The following is a 20,339-nucleotide window of genomic DNA, read 5'->3' as shown; positions in this document are numbered from 1 at the left end:
CCTTCGCATTACTTTTCCGCTCTATTGTATGGTTAGAATTTGTGGTATTCCCTGACACATTTTTAATTTCTTCAGGTTTTCCACATCTGAGTAGTTGAAATTTCTCCTCGTTTAACTTCATATTGTTTTGAGTGGTCCATTCGAAGATTTGGTTGATGTCCGCTTGGAGTCTCGCAATGTCTTCGATGGAGGTCACTGTCATAGTGATCTGGGTGTCATCCACAAAGGAAGACACGGAGCTATGGCTTACATCTCTGTCTGTCAGAAATGAGGATGAGGAATAGAATGGGAGCGAGTACTGTGCCTTGTGGAACAGAACTTTTTACCATGGCTGCCTGGGACTTTACTCTGTTTACTATTACTCTTTGTGTTCTATTTGTCAGGAAGCTGTAGATCCATCTACCAACTTTTCCTGTTATTCCTTTATCAAGCATTTTGTGTGCTATTACACCATGGTCACACTTGTCGATAGCTTTTGCAAAAGTTTGTGTATACTACATCTGTATTTTGTTCATCCTGTGCAGCTTGCAGCTTGCATAGTGGTCCAGTAGCTGGGACAGACAGGAGCGACCTGCTCTAAACCCGTGTTGCCCTGGGTTGTGTAACTGATGGGTATCTAGGTGGTTGGCGATCTTGCTTCTTAAAACCCTCTCAAAGATTTTTTATGATGTGGGATGTTAGTGCTTATCGATCTGTAGTTCTTTGCAATTGCTTTACTGCCACCTTTGTGGAATGGGGCTATGTCTTTTGTTTTTAGTGTGTGTGGGATGACCCCTGTGTCCATGGTCCCTCTCCATAAAATGCTGAAGGCACGCGATAAAGACTTCTTGCAATTCTTGATGAACACGGAGTTCCAAGAGTCTGGGCCTGGGGCAGAGTGCATGGGCATGTCATTAATTGCCTTTTCAAAATCTTGTGGAGTTAGAATAATATCCGAGAGTTTTGGGATGACCAAATTTTGGGTTTCGTTCATAAAGAATTCATTTGGATTGTCTACCCTTAGAGTGGGCAGTGGATCGTTGAATACTGAGTCATATTGGGACTTTAGTATCTCACTCATTTCTTGGCTATCATCTGTGTATGTCCCATCCCCCCTAAGCAGAGGTCCAATACTGGATGTTGTTTTTTTCCTTAGATTTGGCATAAAGGAAGAAGTATTTTTTTTTTTCAATTTCCTTTATGGCTTTTAGTTCTTCCTGTGATTCTTGTCTCCTATAAGATTCCTTCAGCGTACGTTCGATATTTGCAATTTCATTGACAAGTGCCATCCTTCATATTTCAGATATATTGACCCCACTCAGCAGCTCTGTGACTCTTCGCCTTCGTCTGTATAGGGAACGTCTCTCTCTTTCTAGTTTACATCTTCTCTTTCTTTTTCTTAATGGAATGTGTCTTGAGCCAATCTCAAGAACCAAAGAATTCATTTTTTCAAGGCAGATGTTTGGGTCTGTGCTGTTTAGGATATCTTCCCAGCTTGTTTCATTGAGGACATGGTTTACTTGATCCCATTGTATGTTTTTGTTATTGAAATTGAATTTCGTGAAGAGACCTTCATGACTGCTTACATTTTGCTGGTCCGGAGCCCTGTGCATACATGTCTGTACCTCTATTATGTTGTGATCTGAGTGAATTGTCTTTGATACAGTTATATTATGTATCAGATCATCATTGTTAGTGAAGATGAGGTCCAGCGTATTTTCTAGTCTTGTAGGCTCTACTGTTTGCTGGTTTAACCTGTAAACGGTCCAAACGTATATAGTATACGTTCTTTCAACATTTGAAAGTATGTAAAAAAAGTAGATCTTTTTGTTTTTCTACATTTGAAAATGTGTAAAAAAAACTTTGATCTACTTTTTTTTTTTTGCTATATTTGAAAATATGTAAAAAACTTAGATCTACTTTTGTAGCACTACACATGTGAACGTAGATCTGCTTGGACCGTTTACGGGTTGAGGTGAATTTGTTGCAGAGATTTAATAGTTCGTGTGTGTGTGAATTTTCATCTGAGCTGCCTCCCAGGGTGATCTCTGCTAAAACATTGTTTGCTATACTCCTCCATTTTAGGTGTCTCGTGTCTCAGGTTGAAATCTCCTAGTAGTAAGATGTTTGGGGCAGGAGTTGGGCGATTTTCCAGATAGTGGTCAATTTTCTCAAGCTGCTCCTGGAATTGCTGGGGAGTTGCATCTGAAGGCTTGTATACTACCACAATGACAAGGTTTTGGTTTTCGATCTTTGCCGCCAAAACTTCAACTACATCATTTGAAGTGTTTAGTAGTTCTGTGCAAATGAGCGACTCTGTGACATACAGGCCAACCCCCCCTTGTTGCCTGTTTAGTCTGTCGCATCAGAATTGGTTATAACCTGGGATCCATATTTCATTGCCATAATGATCCTTTATATGGGTCTCTGTGAATGCTGCAAAAATTGCATTTGACTCCGTGAGCAGTCCCTTGATGTAAGTCAGGTACACTGGCAGACCTGCATGGGAGGGTTCTGGCAACTGTTTACAACATGAACCTGCCTCTTTGGGCCTAACACTTCAGTTTTAAATTTCACCTTATCCTTTATTATCCATATACTAGGGTACCACTGTGGTACACACTATAACACTAAGTATAACATGCTGTTATCAGGGAGACTGTCTTTCCTCTGACAAAAAAAGTTCTAATATTATTTTCACTGGCACTCTAGGCCTCAAGGTTCCCTCTGAGAGTATGGTTATGCTTGTTATTGTACACTGATTCTCCTTTTTTGACTCGGTAGATATTTTTTTTTGTTAGATTAGTTCCAAGCGCTGGAGGGATGTATCTTATAAGTTAACTGGCACAGTTTAAAGTTCTAGTATGCAAGAGAGACCATGAAAAACATGAAAGAACACAGAAGCACGGCATGTAGTAGGAGTAGGTACCTTCCCTTCTTTCATACATTTGTTAAACAAAAATATCAACCAGTCTAACACTATATATCCCCCCTGCTTTTAACATTTCTGTCATGATCCCATCAGTTCCAGCTGTTTTACCCCCTTTTCATTCTACGTAATGCCTCTCCCCTCAGGGAAGGTTCCTTGATGTTGGTGAGGGGCTCTTGATTTAGGGAATTGGATCTGTGCTCCAGTTCCCCGAATTAAGCCTGAATGCCTTCCACATCCCTCCCAGGCGCTGTATAATCCTACGGGTTTAGCGCTTCCCCTTGATTATAATAATAATACGTAATGCCTCACGCACCTCCCCCACGTTAAGGTATATGTGGAGACAAAAATGTTATCTATGGAGACAAAGAAGGGAATGTATGAAAGTATAGTGGTACCAACACTCTTATATGGGTGTGAAGCTTGGGTTGTAAATGCTGCAGCGAGGAGACGGTTGGAGGCAGTGGAGATGTCCTAAGGGCAATGTGTGGTGTAAATATTATGCAGAAAATTCGGTGTGAAAATTAATAGAAGGTGTGGAGTTAATAAAAGTACAAGAGGGCTGAAGAGGGGTTGAGGTGGTTTGGTCATTTAGAGAGAATGGATCAAAGTAGAATGACATGGAGAGTGTATAAATCTGTAGGGGAAGGAAGGCAGGGTAGAGGTCGTCCTCGAAAAGGTTGGAAGGAGGGGGTAAAGGAGGTTTTGTGGGCGAGGGGCTTGGACTTCCAGCAAGCGTGCGTAAGTGTGTTAGGAGTGAATGGAGACGAATGGTATTTGGGACCTGACAAGCTGTTGGAGTGTGAGCAGGGTAATATTTAGTGAAGGGATTCAGGGAAACCAGTTATTTTTATATAGCCGGGCTTGAGTCCTGGAAATGGGAAGTACAATGCCTGCACTTTAAAGGAGGGATTTGAGATATTGGCAGTTTGGAGGGATATGTTGTGTATGTTTATACGTATATGCTTCTAAACTGTTGTATTCTGAGCACCTCTGCAAAAACAGTGATTATGTGTGAGTGAGGTGAAAGTTTTGAATGATGAAAGTATTTTCTTTTTGGGGGGATTTTCTTTTTTTTGGGTCACCCTGCCTCTGTGGGAGACGGTCGACTTGTTAAAAAAAAAGCTTTTTAGGTGAAAATACTTTAGTTACAAAGCAATATGCATATCACTGTGGATATGTGAATGTCGTTTAGCCAGATTAAGTAGTTAAAAATGGTATGGGTGGGGACCAGATCGATATTTTTTTTGGGGGGAGGGGGAACTATGTAGGTACCAGCAATAGAATAATTATTTCCTTCCCCAGTGAGCAACCTCCTTTTTATGGTGGAGGTTTGATTCCTGACTTGGGTCTTAGTCATATGATGACCTGCAGTTGGAGCTGCTGGCTTACTGGTCAACCCCTTTAAAAATTATGGTTATGATTATAACCATTAGAATATATAATAATAGGGGTAACTTGTGATGTCTGCACACTTCTGACAAGATAGCTATTGAGTGAATAATGGTTTTTTTTTTTGTTAATGACTCCCTACCTCTGCCTGAGACGGCCTGTGTTAAAAACTTACCTAGATGACTTCCAATGCTGGGTCACCCATATCTAATAAGGGATTCTGTGGTTTGTCTTTAGGAGACTATAGCAAAGCCCTGCTGTATAGCCCTTGTGGCTTAGCGCTTCTTTTTTGATTATAATAATAATAATATAGCAAAGCCCTGTCCATGGATGTAGAATCCAACATTTTCTTTAATTTAAATGACAAGAATATTACCAAATCAGTTTCAGTACTCTAAGAGGTCAATGATCTTCCTTCAAAGGGGATGCCTTGAAACTTACAAAGATCTTTTGAGCTAAAGGAACTGGAGTTTCCCTCCCCTTCCTTGGATCAAACTATTACCTTCCATTCCCCAGGAGCTGTATGACCCTATTACTATAAGTAAGTTTATTCAGGTATACACAAATACAGTTACATAGATTATCATACATATCAACATGTGTGTAGAGAACCTGGGATAAGCCAGAAAAGTAGACAGATTGACTTATTTTCATTGGGGTCCTTTTGATACCTTATTATTATACTATAATGGAGATAATATCTTATTATTCTATAAAGGAGATAATATCTTATACTATAAAGGAGATATACTACGAATAAGGTAAAATGAGTGTTAGCTAAAAAAATAAAAAAAAAATTATCCCAGGTACCTTTTGGCTCTCTTCTTGAACTGGTTCATGCTATGACTGGCTTTGACATGTGCAGCGAGTCTGTTCCTCGCTTCCTTCCTGCCCTGCAGCGCTGTGTAGTCCTTGTGGCTTAGCGCTTCTTTTTGATTATAATAATAATAATGTACAATAAAAAGTTTTTTAAGCCTGACCACTGACTGTGGATACTACAAAGTTGTGCTCTCTCCCTGTAGTACTATGGTTGCTTTGGGTTTGGCTCATTTTCATAAAATAAATATATTTGTAAGATTTGCCATGGCTGTAGGGGTAATTATAGTATAGTGCCCCCTCAAATGAAGTGTTTTAATGCTGATAAGGGCCTCTTTATCCAAGAAAGTGGACCTGTCCTTCCTTTCCATGGATTGAACCACATTGCCTCTAACTCCTCAAGTGCTGTATGACCCCTATGGGTTTAGTGCTTTCCCTAAATAAAATTTTAATGTCTTTGCAGGTCGTCCCTCTTAGTTCTGTGACTAAGTCTTATTGCAAATCTTTGCACTTTTTTTTTTTAGCCATGCTAAATCAGGCACCTCCTAAGAACACCGCCCCTCATAGGAGGTTCCTTGACGCTGGTGCAGGGCTCTTGATCTAAGATATTGGATCAGTGCTCCAGTTCCCCGAACTAAGCCTGAATACCTTTAACCCCTCCCCTCACATGCGCTGTAAGATCCTATGGGTTTAGTGCTTCCCCATGATTATAATAATTATAATCCTAAGAACATCTGGACTCTATCAATTAAATACAGATGTATCTGAAGGTGTTTAAATTGGAGACAAAAGAAGACGAGGTAATCATCACTTATATAGGAGTCAGATGCGGTGCAGCAGTTGAAGGTCCTCTCAAGGGAGGTTCCTCGCTGCTAGTGAGGGCCTCTTAATCTAAGGAATTTAACCTGTGTTCCAGTTCCTTGAATCGAGCCTGATGGTTTAGGTAAGGTTCGTCTGGAAACAGGAAAAATGTTTCTGGAGACATTCCCCCAGGCACTGTATGACTCCTATGGGTTTAGTGCTCCTCCATAAATACAGTATACAGCAGTTGAAGGTATTGTGACGGTAGGTGGATCCCTGGTGAAGTAGGTTATGCCTAAGAGTTGGGCCAGATTAGCAAAAAGGCTGAAGATTAAATGTAAAAAGAAATCATAGAAGAATGTAGAGATTAAGAAAAAATTACTGAACTGCTTAAAAATGTGAATGTCACCATGAAGGAAAGGTAACCCTTTGTCATTACTAAATTAGAGCAAAAACTTTTGCTTTTCTATCCGGTGGAAGAATCACAAGCTGTATAACCCTAGAGGGTTTAGTGCTTGGTTTGGATTTTAATAATAATGGAAGAATTACCAACGGAACCAAAAATTACCCATATGTGCAAAATTTTGCGTATATGCAAAATTCAAGTTAAGACTCACATGAATTGGACCATTAATTAATCACAGGAGGCTTATACACATGACAGAAAAGAAATGAGCGAAATTCTAAATATAAATGCAGAAAAATACTTTGTTTCCCATGAAGGCAGCATGTTCAGGTCAGTACAGGGTTTAGCGCTCAGTTCAGATTGTATTATTAGTATTTCAGGACATTACATAGGTGATTTGACCCTTTCGAGAGGAGACGCCATGTTGAATTTAAGGTGTGGGCACTGGTCGGAAATTTGCACCAGGAATTCGGCGTTTTCCGAGGCCTAACGAAATGTTTCGGCCTAAATTTTTAATAGGAACCCATGTTACTGTCATCTGCTGACGAACTGGGACCTCAAGAATTACATGTGAATGGCGAAATAAATGCGGACATCACTCACAGGAAAGTACACCAAAGTCCTTGCATTTAGATCTAGCTGGCCAGCGTAGGTTCTAGATGTTAAGCAGGTGTTGTCTACCTGGAGGTTATTCTGGGGATCAACGCCCCCGCGGCCCGGTCCACGACCAGGCCTCCCGGTGGATCAAGGCCTGATCATCCAACGTACGAACCACACCCCGGATGATTCGGCACTGACTTTAGGTATCACGAGCCTTTTCCATCCTATGGAGAGGGAGCATGGACACGGGGGTCGTCCCACAGTTACTAAAAACAACAGACATAGCCCCACTCCACAAAGGGGGCAGTAAATCAACAGCAAAGAACTACAGACCGATAGCACTAACATCCCATATCATAAAAATCTTTGAAAGGGTCCTAAGAAGCAAGATCACCACCCATCTAGAAACCCATCAGTTACACAACCCAGGGCAACATGGGTTTAGAACAGGTCGCTCCTGTCTGTCTCAACTATTGGATCACTACGACAAGGTCCTAGATGCACTAGAAGACAAAAAAAAATGCAGATGTAATATATACAGACTTTGCAAAAGCCTTCGACAAGTGTGACCATGGCGTAATAGCGCACAAAATGCGTGCTAAAGGAATAACAGGAAAAGTCGGTCGATGGATCTATAATTTCCTCACTAACAGAACACAGAGAGTAGTCGTCAACAGAGTAAAGTCCGAGGCAGCTACGGTGAAAAGCTCTGTTCCACAAGGCACAGTACTCGCTCCCATCTTGTTCCTCATCCTCATATCCGACATAGACAAGGATGTCAGCCACAGCACCGTGTCTTCCTTTGCAGATGACACCCGAATCTGCATGAGTGTCTTCCATTGCAGACACTGCAAGGCTCCAGGCGGACATCAACCAAATCTTTCAGTGGGCTGCAGAAAACAATATGAAGTTCAACGATGAGAAATTTCAATTACTCAGATATGGTAAACACGAGGAAATTAAATCTTCATCAGAGTACAAAACAAATTCTGGCCACAAAATAGAGCGAAACACCAACATCAAAGACCTGGGAGTGATCATGTCGGAGGATCTCACCTTCAAGGACCATAACACTGTATCAATCGCATCTGCTAGAAAAATGACAGGATGGATAATGAGAACCTTCAAAACTAGGGAGGCCAAGCCCATGATGACACTCTTCAGGTCACTTGTTCTATCTAGGCTGGAATATTGCTGTACACTAACAGCACCTTTCAAGGCAGGTGAAATTGCTGACCTAGAAAATGTACAGAGAACCTTCACGGCGCGCATAACGGAGATAAAACACCTCAATTACTGGGAGCGCTTGAGGTTCCTAAACCTGTATTCCCTGGAATGCAGGCGGGAGAGATACATGATTATATACACCTGGAAAATCCTAGAGGGACTAGTACCGAACTTGCACACGAAAATCACTCACTACGAAAGCAAAAGACTTGGCAGACGATGCACCATCCCCCCAATGAAAAGCAGGGGTGTCACTAGCACGTTAAGAGACCATACAATAAGTGTCAGGGGCCCCAGACTGTTCAACTGCCTCCCAGCACACATAAGGGGGATTACCAACAGACCCCTGGCAGTCTTCAAGCTGGCACTGGACAAGCACCTAAAGTCGGTTCCTGACCAGCCAGGCTGTGGCTCGTACGTTGGTTTGCGTGCAGCCAGCAGTAACAGCCTGGTTGATCAGGCTCTGATCCACCAGGAGGCCTGGTCACAGACCGGGCCGCGGGGGCGTTGACCCCCAGAACTCTCTCCAGGTAAACTCCAGGTATCTGTTCAGCATGCAAAGAGTACATAACTTTTATTCGGCGCATGTACACACCCTCATTGAAAGGCTATCTCCCCCAACCAGCAAACCAGGTACTAAGGGTTGATGATGGGGCCCCGTCGTTTAATCAGTACCCAGGTTCCAGCCAATGAGAAGATGGTTTTGGCAATCACAGAGGTGATGTGGGTACCACTCACCTGTCTGCCCTTGTCATTCCCATTCTGGAGCTGGTTGAAGCACGGTCTGCTCTCTAGTGGCTTCTATTCTGCCCTGCTTACCGTGGAGTGCACTAGTACCTATCGTTGTACATAATAATATCTTTATTTATTACAAGTACATGTACATGGTATACAGGCCTAGCTGACAACAATGACATACTACTATATAGAAAGCTCCTTGTTGTGCTCCGCATATCGGGCAAATTAGGTCAGTGTCCCAGGATGCGACCCACACCAGTCGACTAACACCTAAGTACCCATTTTACTGATGGGGAACATAGACAACAGGTGGAAAGAAACACGCCCAATGTTTCTACTCTGGCTGGGAATCGAACCCAGGCCCTCGCCTTGTGAAGCGAGAGAGTTAGCCACCAGGCCACCAGAACCCATAGTGTATATAGTGTACATACTTTTGTTCTAAATTGGTGAAGGATAATACAAGTCAAAAGTTTTTCTGTTGTGTTTATTTTGTTCCCTTTACACCCAGGATAACAGGTCTTTGGGACTCCTGAGTTGTAATACATGTGAATGGCGAAATAAATGCGAACATCACTCACAGGAAAGTACACCAAAGTCCCTGCATTTAGATCTAGCTGGCCAGCGTAGGTTCTAGATGTTAAGCAGGTGTTGTCTACCTGAAGGTTATTCCGGGGATCAACGCCCCCGTGGCCCGGTCCACGACCAGGCCTCCCGGTGGATCAGAGCCTGATCATCCAACGTACGAACCACAGCCCGGCTGATCCGGCACTGACTTTAGGTATCTGTCCAGCTCTCTCTTGAAGGCAACCAGGGGTTTATTGGTAATTCCCCTTATGTTTGGTGGGAGGCTGTTGAACAGTCTTGGGCCCCGGACACTTATGGTGTTTTCTCTTAGTGTACCAATGGTGCTCCTACTTTTAATTGGGGGTATTTTGCATCACCTGCCCTTTCTTTTACTTTCATAGGGAGTGATTTCTGTGTGCAGACTCGGGACCATTCCTTCCAGGATTTTCCAAGTGTAGATTATGATATATCTCTCGTTCCTGCATTCCAACGAGTACAAGTCAAGTGCTTCCAAGCGTTCCCAGTAGTTAAGGTGCTTGACAGAACTTATACGTGCAGTGAAGGTTCTCTGTATACTCTCTAGATCTGCGATTTCACCTGCTTTGAACGGAAATGTTAATGTACAGCAGTATTCCAGCCTAGAGAGAACAAGTGATTTGAAAAGGATCATCATTGGCTTGGCATCCCTCGTTTTGAATGTTCTCATTATCCATCCTATCATTTTCTTTGCACTTGTGATCGTGGCACTGTTGTGATAGTTGAAAGTGAGATCCTCAGACATTACTACTCCCAGGTCCCTTACATTATTTTTCCGCTTTATTGTATGGTCAGAGTTTGTAGTATACTCTGTTCTAGTTATTATCTCCTCCAGTTTTCCATAACGGAGTAGTTGGAATTTGTCCACATTGAACATCATATTGTTTTCCGTTGCCCACTGGAAAACTTTGTTTATATCTTCTTGGAGGTTAACCGCGTCCTCAGCAGATGACAGCCTCATGCAGATCCTAGTATCATCCGCAAAGGATTATACGGTGTTGTGGATTACATCTCTGTTTGTGTCTGATATGAGGATGAGGAACAGGATGGGGGCGAGTACTGTGCCTTGTGGAACAGAGCTCTTCACTATGGCAGCCTCCGATTTAACTCCGATTGGTTAGGAAGTTGAAGATCCATCTCCCCATTTTGCCAGTTATTCCTTTAGCACGTATTTTGTGCGCTATTACGCTATGATCGCACTTGTCAAACTCTTTTGCAAAGTCTGTGTATATTACATCTGCATTCTGATTTTCTTCCAGTGCATCCAAGACCATATCATAGTGATCCAGTAGTTGTGAGAGGCAGGAGCGACCTGCCCTGAACCCATGTTGCCCTGGATTGTGCAGTTTTTGGGAATCCAGGTGATTTGCAATCCTGCTTCTCAGCACTCTTTCAAAGATTTTTATGATGTTGGACGTTAGAACTATTGGTCTATAGTTCTTAGCTAATGCTTTGCTGCCACCTTTATGGAGTGGGGCTTTTTTTTTTTTTTTTTTTTTTATTATTCGCCGATACTCTCCCGGCCTATATCTGTTGTTTTAAGTGACTGTGGAATTTCACCCATGTCCATGTGTTAATACAAAGTTCTTTTCAAATAACACCATTGGATTATATGTATTGTTCTTATAGTTATATTTTTTTGTGAACCCAGCAAGAAAACCTAATTCTGTACAGTCCACCTAATTGTAATTTTACCAGAGTAGTTGGTTTTAATATTATAATTATTAATTTAATGTTATGTCTAGCTTTTTGTGAAAGAGGTGTAGAAGTGGGCAGTCGAAGGAGTTGCAGTTTGGTGACCTGTGATAAAGTCCCACTTACCTCACCAAAATTAATTGCAGGTAATAATTCAGGTAATGTCCTGCAAACCTCCTGCAGGTGATTTGCTAATAATAATAATAATAATAATAATAATAATAATAATAATAATAATAATAATAATAATAATAATAATAATAATCATTTTTCACAAGTAGTATGTGGTCAACTTGAACTTTCTTCATCAACTTCTTGTAGTTTGTGCATCAACTTCTTGTATCTTGTGGATCAACCTCTTACGAAAAATAACAGGATGGATACCTGGAGTTTACCTGGAGAGAGTTCCGGGGGTCAACGCCCCCGCGGCCCGGTCTGAGACCAGGCCTCCTGGTGGATCAGAGCCTGATCAACCAGGCTGTTGCTGCTGGCTGCACGCAAACCAACATACGAGCCACAGCCCGGCTGATCCGGAACTGACTTTAGGTGCTTGTCCAGTGCCAGCTTGAAGACTGCCAGGGGTCTGTTGGTAATCCCCCTTATGTGTGCTGGGAGGCAGTTGAACAGTCTCGGGCCCCTGACACTTATTGTATGGTCTCTTAACGTGCTAGTGACACCCCTGCTTTTCATTGGGGGGATGGTGCATCGTCTGCCAAGTCTTTTGCTTTCGTAGTGGGTGATTTTCGTGTGCAAGTTCGGTACTAGTCCCTCTAGGATTTTCCAGGTGTATATAATCATGTATCTCTCCCTCCTGCGTTCCAGGGAATACAGGTTTAGGAACCTCAAGCGCTCCCAATAATTGAGGTGTTTTATCTCCGTTATGCGCGCCGTGAAAGTTCTCTGTACATTTTCTAGGTCAGCAATTTCACCTGCCTTGAAAGGTGCTGTTAGTGTGCAGCAATATTCCAGCCTAGATAGAACAAGTGACCTGAAGAGTGTCATCATGGGCTTGGCCTCCCTAGTTTTGAAGGTTCTCATTATCCATCCTGTCATTTTTCTAGCAGATGCGATTGATACAGTGTTATGGTCCTTGAAGGTGAGATCCTCCGACATGATCACTCCCAGGTCTTTGATGTTGGTGTTTCGCTCTATTTTGTGGCCAGAATTTGTTTTGTACTCTGATGAAGATTTAATTTCCTCATGTTTACCATATCTGAGTAATTGAAATTTCTCATCGTAGAACTTCATATTGTTTTCTGCAGCCCACTGAAAGATTTGGTTGATGTCTGCCTGGAGCTTTGCAGTGTCTGCAATGGAAGACACTGTCATGCAGATTCGGGTGTCATCTGCAAAGGAAGACACAGTGCTGTGGCTGACATCCTTGTCTATGTCGGATATAAGGATGAGGAACAAGATGGGAGCGAGTACTGTGCCTTGTGGAACAGAGCTTTTCACCGTAGCTGCCTCGGAGAACCTTCAAAACTGGGGAGGCCAAGCCCATGATGACACTCTTCAGGTCGTTTGTTCTATCTAGGCTGGAATATTGCTGCACACTAACAGCACCTTTCAAGGCAGATGAAATTGCTGACCTACAAAATGTACAGAGAACCTTCACGGCGCGCATAACGGAGATAAAACACCTCAATTACTGGGAGCACTTGAAGTTCCTGAACCTGTATTCCCTGGAACGCAGGCGGGAGAGATACATGATTATATACACCTGGAAAATCCTAGAGGGACTAGTACCGAACTTGCACACGAAAATCACTCACAACGAAAGCAAAAGACTCGGCAGATGATGCAACATCCCCCCAGTGAAAAGCAGGGGTGTCACTAGCACGTTAAGAGACAATACAATAAGTGTCAGGGGCCCGAGACTGTTCAACTGCCTCCCAGCATACATAAGGGGGATTACCAGTAGACCCCTGGCAGTCTTCAAGCTGGCACTGGACAAACACCTGAAGTCGGTACCTGACCAGCCGGGCTGTGGCTCGTACGTTGGATTGCGTGCAGCCAGCAGTAACAGCCTGGTTGATCAGGCTCTGATCCACCAGGAGGCCTGGTCACAGACCGGGCCGCGGGGGCGTTGACCCCCGGAACTCTCTCCAGGTAAACTCCAGGTTACATAATACACTGCGAAATACCTTCTTACAGTCCGAGACCTGAGACCAATATCCCCCGCAAGAGGCCATATCTAAATACATTCACTGCCTTTATACTCCCTTCAGTCTGATATACATTCTTTCATTGTCTATACTTCTTGTTACTACTCGGAGTTAACGTTTATCAACAACTGTCGTGCTGAGTAGATACCTAAAGAAATTAACCTATTCTTCTGTACCTCATTTTATGCCTTGAATAAGGACGATGGAATCAGGTCCTTCGCCGTCTCATAGCCAAACCGGCAGTGAGAAATATTCACTCAGAAGCTGCCAGCTTGCTGTAGCCACACCAACTTGGTTGTGGGCTCATGCAACAAGAGTTTACAAAACAGGACTTTGTCACATGATAAGGTCATAACTAGGCTAGACTTCAAGAATGCTTTTAACTTATTTAAAAGACATTGCCTTGGCAGCAGTTCGTGACCATTCCTCTAGTTTTCCCCATGGTTTTAATTGGTTGCAGCAAAGATTCGACCTTGTTTAGCTAGCACGAAATCACCTCGTTAAGGTCGTTCAACAGGGAGACCCACTCTCCCCATTTCTCTTATGAACGTAAGAACATAAGAAAGGAGGGACACTGCAGTAGACCTGTTTGCCCATACTGGGCAGGTCCTTCACAAATCCAACCCACGAACAGAATATTTACCCAACCCACTTTAGTTCTACCCTAACAATAAACTCTGATAAATCCACTAACTCATGTGCAAGTCCCACTCAAATCCAACCCCTCTCACTCATGTATTTATCCAACTTAAATTTGAAACTACCCAAGGTTTTAGCTTCAATAACCATACTAGGAAGACTATTCCACTCATCAACTACCCAATTTCAAACCAATACTCTCCTATATCCTTTCTAAATTTAAACTTATCTAATTTGAATCCATTATTCCGGGTGTGGAAAATAATGTATTTTCCGAAAAAATCCAGAGTATTTTTTATGAAAATTCGTGTAGTACATTGTATTTAATAAAAATTAAATTGTAAATGAAAAATGGAACCAGCAACGGGGAGAAGCATTGTTGGAACCAGAGTCGCCATTGTTTTTGAATGTGGTACAGGCATGCTAATGTAATGTGCTTAATTTTCGTCGCTCTAGGGCTTATATTGGGCTTAAAACCTCTCAAATAGGAGCCGAAATTGTTGGATGTGCAGTCCTGCATAACTTGAGCACTAAGCAGATAGACAGGACAACTCCAGGAACCTCAGATAAGATGTCTAAGTTTATGTTTAGTTCTGGCCAGTAAATTTTTCATAAATGTAGACAGGGTTTGTTTGAGTATGATACACAGTAATCTCCAGATAAATTAGTGAGTGTTATGATTATAAATTCTCCTTCTGTTATATAAATGTGTATATGCAATCATTTATTAATTTTAATATACAGTCCACAAATTTATATTAAATTTTACCAGAATTCCTGGTGATGTACATTTCATTTCCAATTAATATAGGTCTAGAGCAACTTGTGGAGAGATAGATTATGGTAGGTATCGAAGGGAGACATTTTTGCGACCTAGGTGTCCCAAAATTCCTACGTGTCTGTGTAACTTTGATAAATAATAATTATCTCAGTTACCATTTACTGGTATGTATCTAATGAGATACATCCAGGTAAATGTAATTTTCCACACCGGGTTCTTTCTTGGAGGAATATCCTCAAAACTTTGTTTATATCCCCTTTGTTAATACCCATGTTCAGAGCTTCTTTTTGATTATAATAATAATAATAAAGTTGGTAGAATTACCGACAATATGTAAAGTAAAAAGACACAAGTGCAACTAATGTGACATTTTATTGTGGCAACGTTTCGCTCTCCAGGAGCTTTGTCAAGTTCCTGGAGAACGAAGTATTACTACTACTACTACTACTACTACTTATATCACTACTACTACTAGTACCACTAGTATTGCACCTCACTCTGAGCCTATATATACCCTCTGTGTCCATGTACTGTTTGTAATGGCTTGACAAAGCTCCTAGAGAGCGAAACGTTGCCACAATAAAATGTCACATTAGTTGCACTTGTGTCCTTTTACTTTACAATAATAATAATTTTAATACCCATCTTCCACTTTTACACTTCATAATGTCTCCCCTCGATTTGATCATGGTAAGAGAACTCACAGCCAGTTTGTGCAGTGAACTCGCCTGGTACCTGGATGATGGCACTCTGGCAGGTATGACAGGCTAACCCATTTCTTGAGGTGCTCATTCTCTTGTGACAGCCAAAACTTCAGTGAATACGACAAACTCCTGAGATTAGTATTCAGGAGGAAACTAAATCTGAAATAAAAAGATCAGTGGGATCATGCAACACTTCCAGTGAGACTAGGGAAAATAATAAATTTTCATGGCTACACATAGCATGATCCATATTTCCGTCCTCGTGTGGTGCATCTAGCAAAATAGTGAGGGAGATAGTCTCCGAGTGCATGAAGGGTGTTGCAGGAACTCACGATCCACTGTGCGTCCAAGTAACGAGTAGGCTGTGCAGAAAATAGATCGAACATGGCTTGACAATGACAAAAGAAATTACAACTCTCACCTAGCAGTGAGAGCACAACATTCTGGGGATTTCCTCTAAGCTGTCACTCCTTGGGCACTCGCCTCGACCCTCAGGCCATTTGCTTGTTGTTGCTCTTAGCCAAGTTAACCACATTCTCACCGAAAACAGGTGTATCTGCGGCAATGCAATGGCAGATCAATATGGTTCCATGGTCTCATCAAATCATGGAAAGAGGGAAAAAAGTGATATCATCAAGGAAAGCCTCTCCAAATCCCATTGTCCATCAGAATGGGAGACACAGGTATTCCTAGCTGATGGCAGCCAGAAGCACCCGAATGGAGTCACCATGCTGTCCTGGAAAGATGGTAAGCTGATAGCTTAGGACTACACTTGTGCATCTACGATGCCTGACACGTATCTACGATACTCCGAAGCTGCAGGGACGGTTACCTGGAGGTTACCTGGAGGTTATTCCGGGGATCAACGCCCCCGCGGCCCGGTCCATGACCAGGCCTCCCGATGGATCAGGGCCTGATCAACTAGGCTGTTACTGCTGGTCGCACGCAGTCCAACGTACGAGCCACAGCCCGGCTGATCCGGCACTGACTTTAGGTATCTGTCCAGCTCTCTCTTGAAGGCAGCCAGGGGTTTATTGGCAATTCCCCTAATGCTTGATGGGAGGCTGTTAAACAGTTTTGGGCCCCGGACACTTATGGTGTTTTCCCTTAGTGTACCAGTGGCGCCCCTACTTTTTATTGGGGGCATTTTGCATCGCCTGCCCAGTCTTTTACTTTCGTAGGGAGTGATTTCTGTGTGCAGATTTGGGACCATTCCTTCCAAGATTTTCCAAGTGTAGATTATGATATATCTCTCCCTCCTGCGTTCCAACGAGTACAAGTCAAGTGCTTCCAAGCGTTCCCAGTAGTTAAGGTGCTTGACAGAACTTATACGTGCAGTAAAGGATCTCTGTACACTCTTTAGATCTGCGATTTCACCTGCTTTGAATGGAGATGTTAATGTACAGCAGTATTCCAGCCTAGAGAGAACAAGTGATTTGAAAAGGATCATCATGGGCTTGGCATCTCTCGTTTTGAAAGTTCTCATTATCCATCCTATCATTTTCTTTGCACGTGCGATCGTGGCACTGTTGTGATCCTTGAAAGTGAGATCCTCAGACATTACTACTCCCAGGTCCCTTACATTAGTTTTCTGCTCTATTGTATGGCCGGAGTCAGTAGTATACTCTGTTCTAGTTATTATCTCCTCCAGTTTTCCATAACGGAGTAGTTGGAATTTGTCCTCATTGAACATCATATTGTTTACCGTTGCCCATTGGAAAACTTTGTTTATATCTTCTTGGAGATTAACCTCGTCCTCAGCAGATGACAGCCTCATGCAGATCCTAGTATCATCCGCAAAGGATGATACGGTGCTGTGGCGTATATCTCTGTTTATGTCTGATATGAGGATAAGGAATAAGATGGGGGCGAGTACTGTGCCTTGTGGAACAGAGCTCTTCACTATGGCAGCCTCCGATTTAACTCTGTTGACCACTACTCTTTGTGTTCGATTTGTTAGGAAGTTGAAGATCCATCTCCCCACTTTCCCAGTTATTCCTTTAGCACGTATTTTATGGGCTATTACGCCATGATCGCATTTGTCAAATGCTTTTGCAAAGTCTGTGTATATTACATCTGCATTCTGATTTTCTTCCAGTGCATCCAAGGCCATGTCATAGTGATCCAGTAGTTGTGAGAGGCAGGAGCGACCTGCCCTGAACCCATGTTGCCCTGGATTGTGCAGATTTTGGGAATCCAGGTGATTTGCAATCCTGCTTCTTAGCACTCTTTCAAAGATTTTTATGATGTGGGATGTCAGAGCTATTGGTCTATAGTTCTTAGCTAATGCTTTGCTGCCACCTTTATGGAGTGGGGCTATATCCGTTGTTTTAAGTGACTGTGGAATTTCACCCATGTCCAAGCTCCTCCTCCATAGTGTACTTAGGGCACGCGAGAAGGGTTTCTTGCAGTTCTTAATGAAAACAGAGTTCCACGAGTCTGGGCCCAGGGCTGAGTGCATAGGCATGTTGTCAATGGCTTTTTCGAAATCTATCGGAGTTAGGGTAATGTCGGAAATCTGGCATACATTTATGGAGTTTTGAGGCTCATTCATGAAGAAATCATTTTAGTCGTCGATCCTCAGACCGATTAGTGGTTCACTAAACACAGAGTCGTACTGGGATTTCAATATTTCACTCATTTCCTTGTTGTCATCTGTGTAAGTCCCATCCTGTCTGAGTAAGGGGCCGATACTAGATGTGGTATTTGCCTTGTTTTTGGCATATGAAAAGAAATATTTTGAATTTCTTTCAATTTCATTAATAGCTTTAAGCTCCTCCTGCCTCTCCTGGTTCCTGTAAGAGTCATTTAGCTTAAGTTCGATAGTTTCCACTTCCCTGTTCAGCGCCTCCTTTCGTGTATCAGATGTTCTTCGTCGTCTTCTGTGCTGGCAGTTTCAGAGGAGACCCAGAAAATGAACAAATAAAGGGTCAAGAGGATCAAAGACCCTCGGAGCTTGGGACAAGTGTGATCTCAAGTTCCTGAAAGTGTTGGGTGACAAACTCATCGGAGAAATCAAGGATCCCAAATCGACCAGCTTTCTTTTCCAGAGACTTAGTTGAGATACAGAGGAAATACCTGATGGATCCTGGGCATACGACCCAACACCGGGGAGTTGAAGGATAAGAGATAAGATTTTGTACGGATTTTTAACCCCGGAGGGTTAGCCACCCAGGATAACCCAAGAAAGGCAGTGCGTCATCGAGGGAAGTGTTGAAAATATGTTTTAATTCATGTTATTCTCATTCCTGGTGAAACTGTTTAATGAAGTCTTTAAAGGAATAATTATATACATACTGTATATAGGGGTTTGGTGGAGGAAGAAAATCTTTGAACAGTTCCACAGAAAAATATACAGGCTTTTCCTATAGCACTTTTAGTCTTTTCTCAGAGGCTGTGAGTTTCCAGGTAACACTAGCTGCAACACCCTTACCACACCCTTACTGCAGCCAAGGCTGCAGTAAGAAGGCTGCAGCCAAGGCTGCAGTAAGAAGGGTGAGTCAAGAGGCTGCTGCAATGCTGAAACCATCTCAGCTCGGTTTTGGTGTTCAACAAGGCTGTGAAGCAGCTGCCCACGCAGCACGAGTATATATCAACAACATGTCCGATGAAAAACCCGTGATCAAATTGGACTTTGCCAACACTTTCAACTCAGTCAGAAGGGATGCTGCTCTCCAAGCAGTTTATAGAAACTTCCCTTCCCTTTATCCCTTCATAGAATCGTGTTATAGTGTGACTTCCAAACTGTTGTTTGGGGACCATGAAATTGACTCTGTTTGGTCATCAAGGAAGTCACAGAAGCACTCTCCAGTGAGCTCAATATCTGGTTCTTGGATGATGGTGCCCTAGCTGGTACAACAGAATCAGAAAAATTAAAGACATGGGAGAAAGCCTTGGCCTATCTTTAAACCCCACCAAATAAGAACATAAGAAAAAAGGAACACTGCAACATGCCTACTGACCCATGCGGAGCAGGTCCATGTCCCTCCCCCGGATTAGCCCAATGACCTCCCCCCCCGGATTAGCCTAATGACCCACCCAGTCTGGTCACCTCCACTCAAGGATGGAGCACTGCACCAGACCCAGCAGCACAACCTAGTCAGGTCCAACTCACACCCACCCACACCCACTCATGTACTTATCTAACCTATTTTTAAAACTACACAACGTTTTAGCCTGAATAACTGTACTCGGGAGTTTGTTCCACTCATCCACGACTCTATTACCAAACCAGTGCTTTCCTATATCCTTCCTGAATCTAAATTTTTCCAACTTGAAACCATTGCTGCGAGTCCTGTCTTGGCTGGAAATTTACATCCCCTTTATTTATTCCTGTTTTCCATTTATACACCTCGATCATATCCCCCTAATTCTACGCCTTTCGAGAGAATGCAGATTCAGGGCCCTCAGTCTATCCTCATATGGAAGATTTCTGATGCATGGGATCATCTTTGTCATCCTCCTCTGTACGTTTTCCAGAGCATTTATATCCATTCTGTAATACGGTGACCAGAAGTGAGCTGCATAGTCTAAATGAGGCCTAACCAAGGATATATAGAGTTGAATAACAACCTGAGGACTTCTGTTATTTATACTTCTAGATATGAAGCCAAGAATTCTGTTAGCTTTATTGCGAACACTAATGCACTGTTGTCTTGGTTTTAGATTACTGCTAACCAGAACTCCTAAATCCTTTTCGCAATCAGTAGTATTAAGATCTACATTATTTAGTTTATATGTGGCATGGTTATTTAACTGTCCAACATTTAGAACTTTGCATTTGTCAATATTAAACTGCATCTGCCACTTCTCCGACCATTGCATCAGTCTATAATATTCAAATCATCCTGGAGTGCTCTAGTGTCCT

The sequence above is a fragment of the Cherax quadricarinatus genome, chromosome 29 (genome assembly GCF_038502225.1).
Source record: "Cherax quadricarinatus isolate ZL_2023a chromosome 29, ASM3850222v1, whole genome shotgun sequence".
Lineage (NCBI taxonomy): Eukaryota > Metazoa > Arthropoda > Malacostraca > Decapoda > Parastacidae > Cherax > Cherax quadricarinatus.
Note: the sequence above shows the minus strand (reverse complement) of the source record.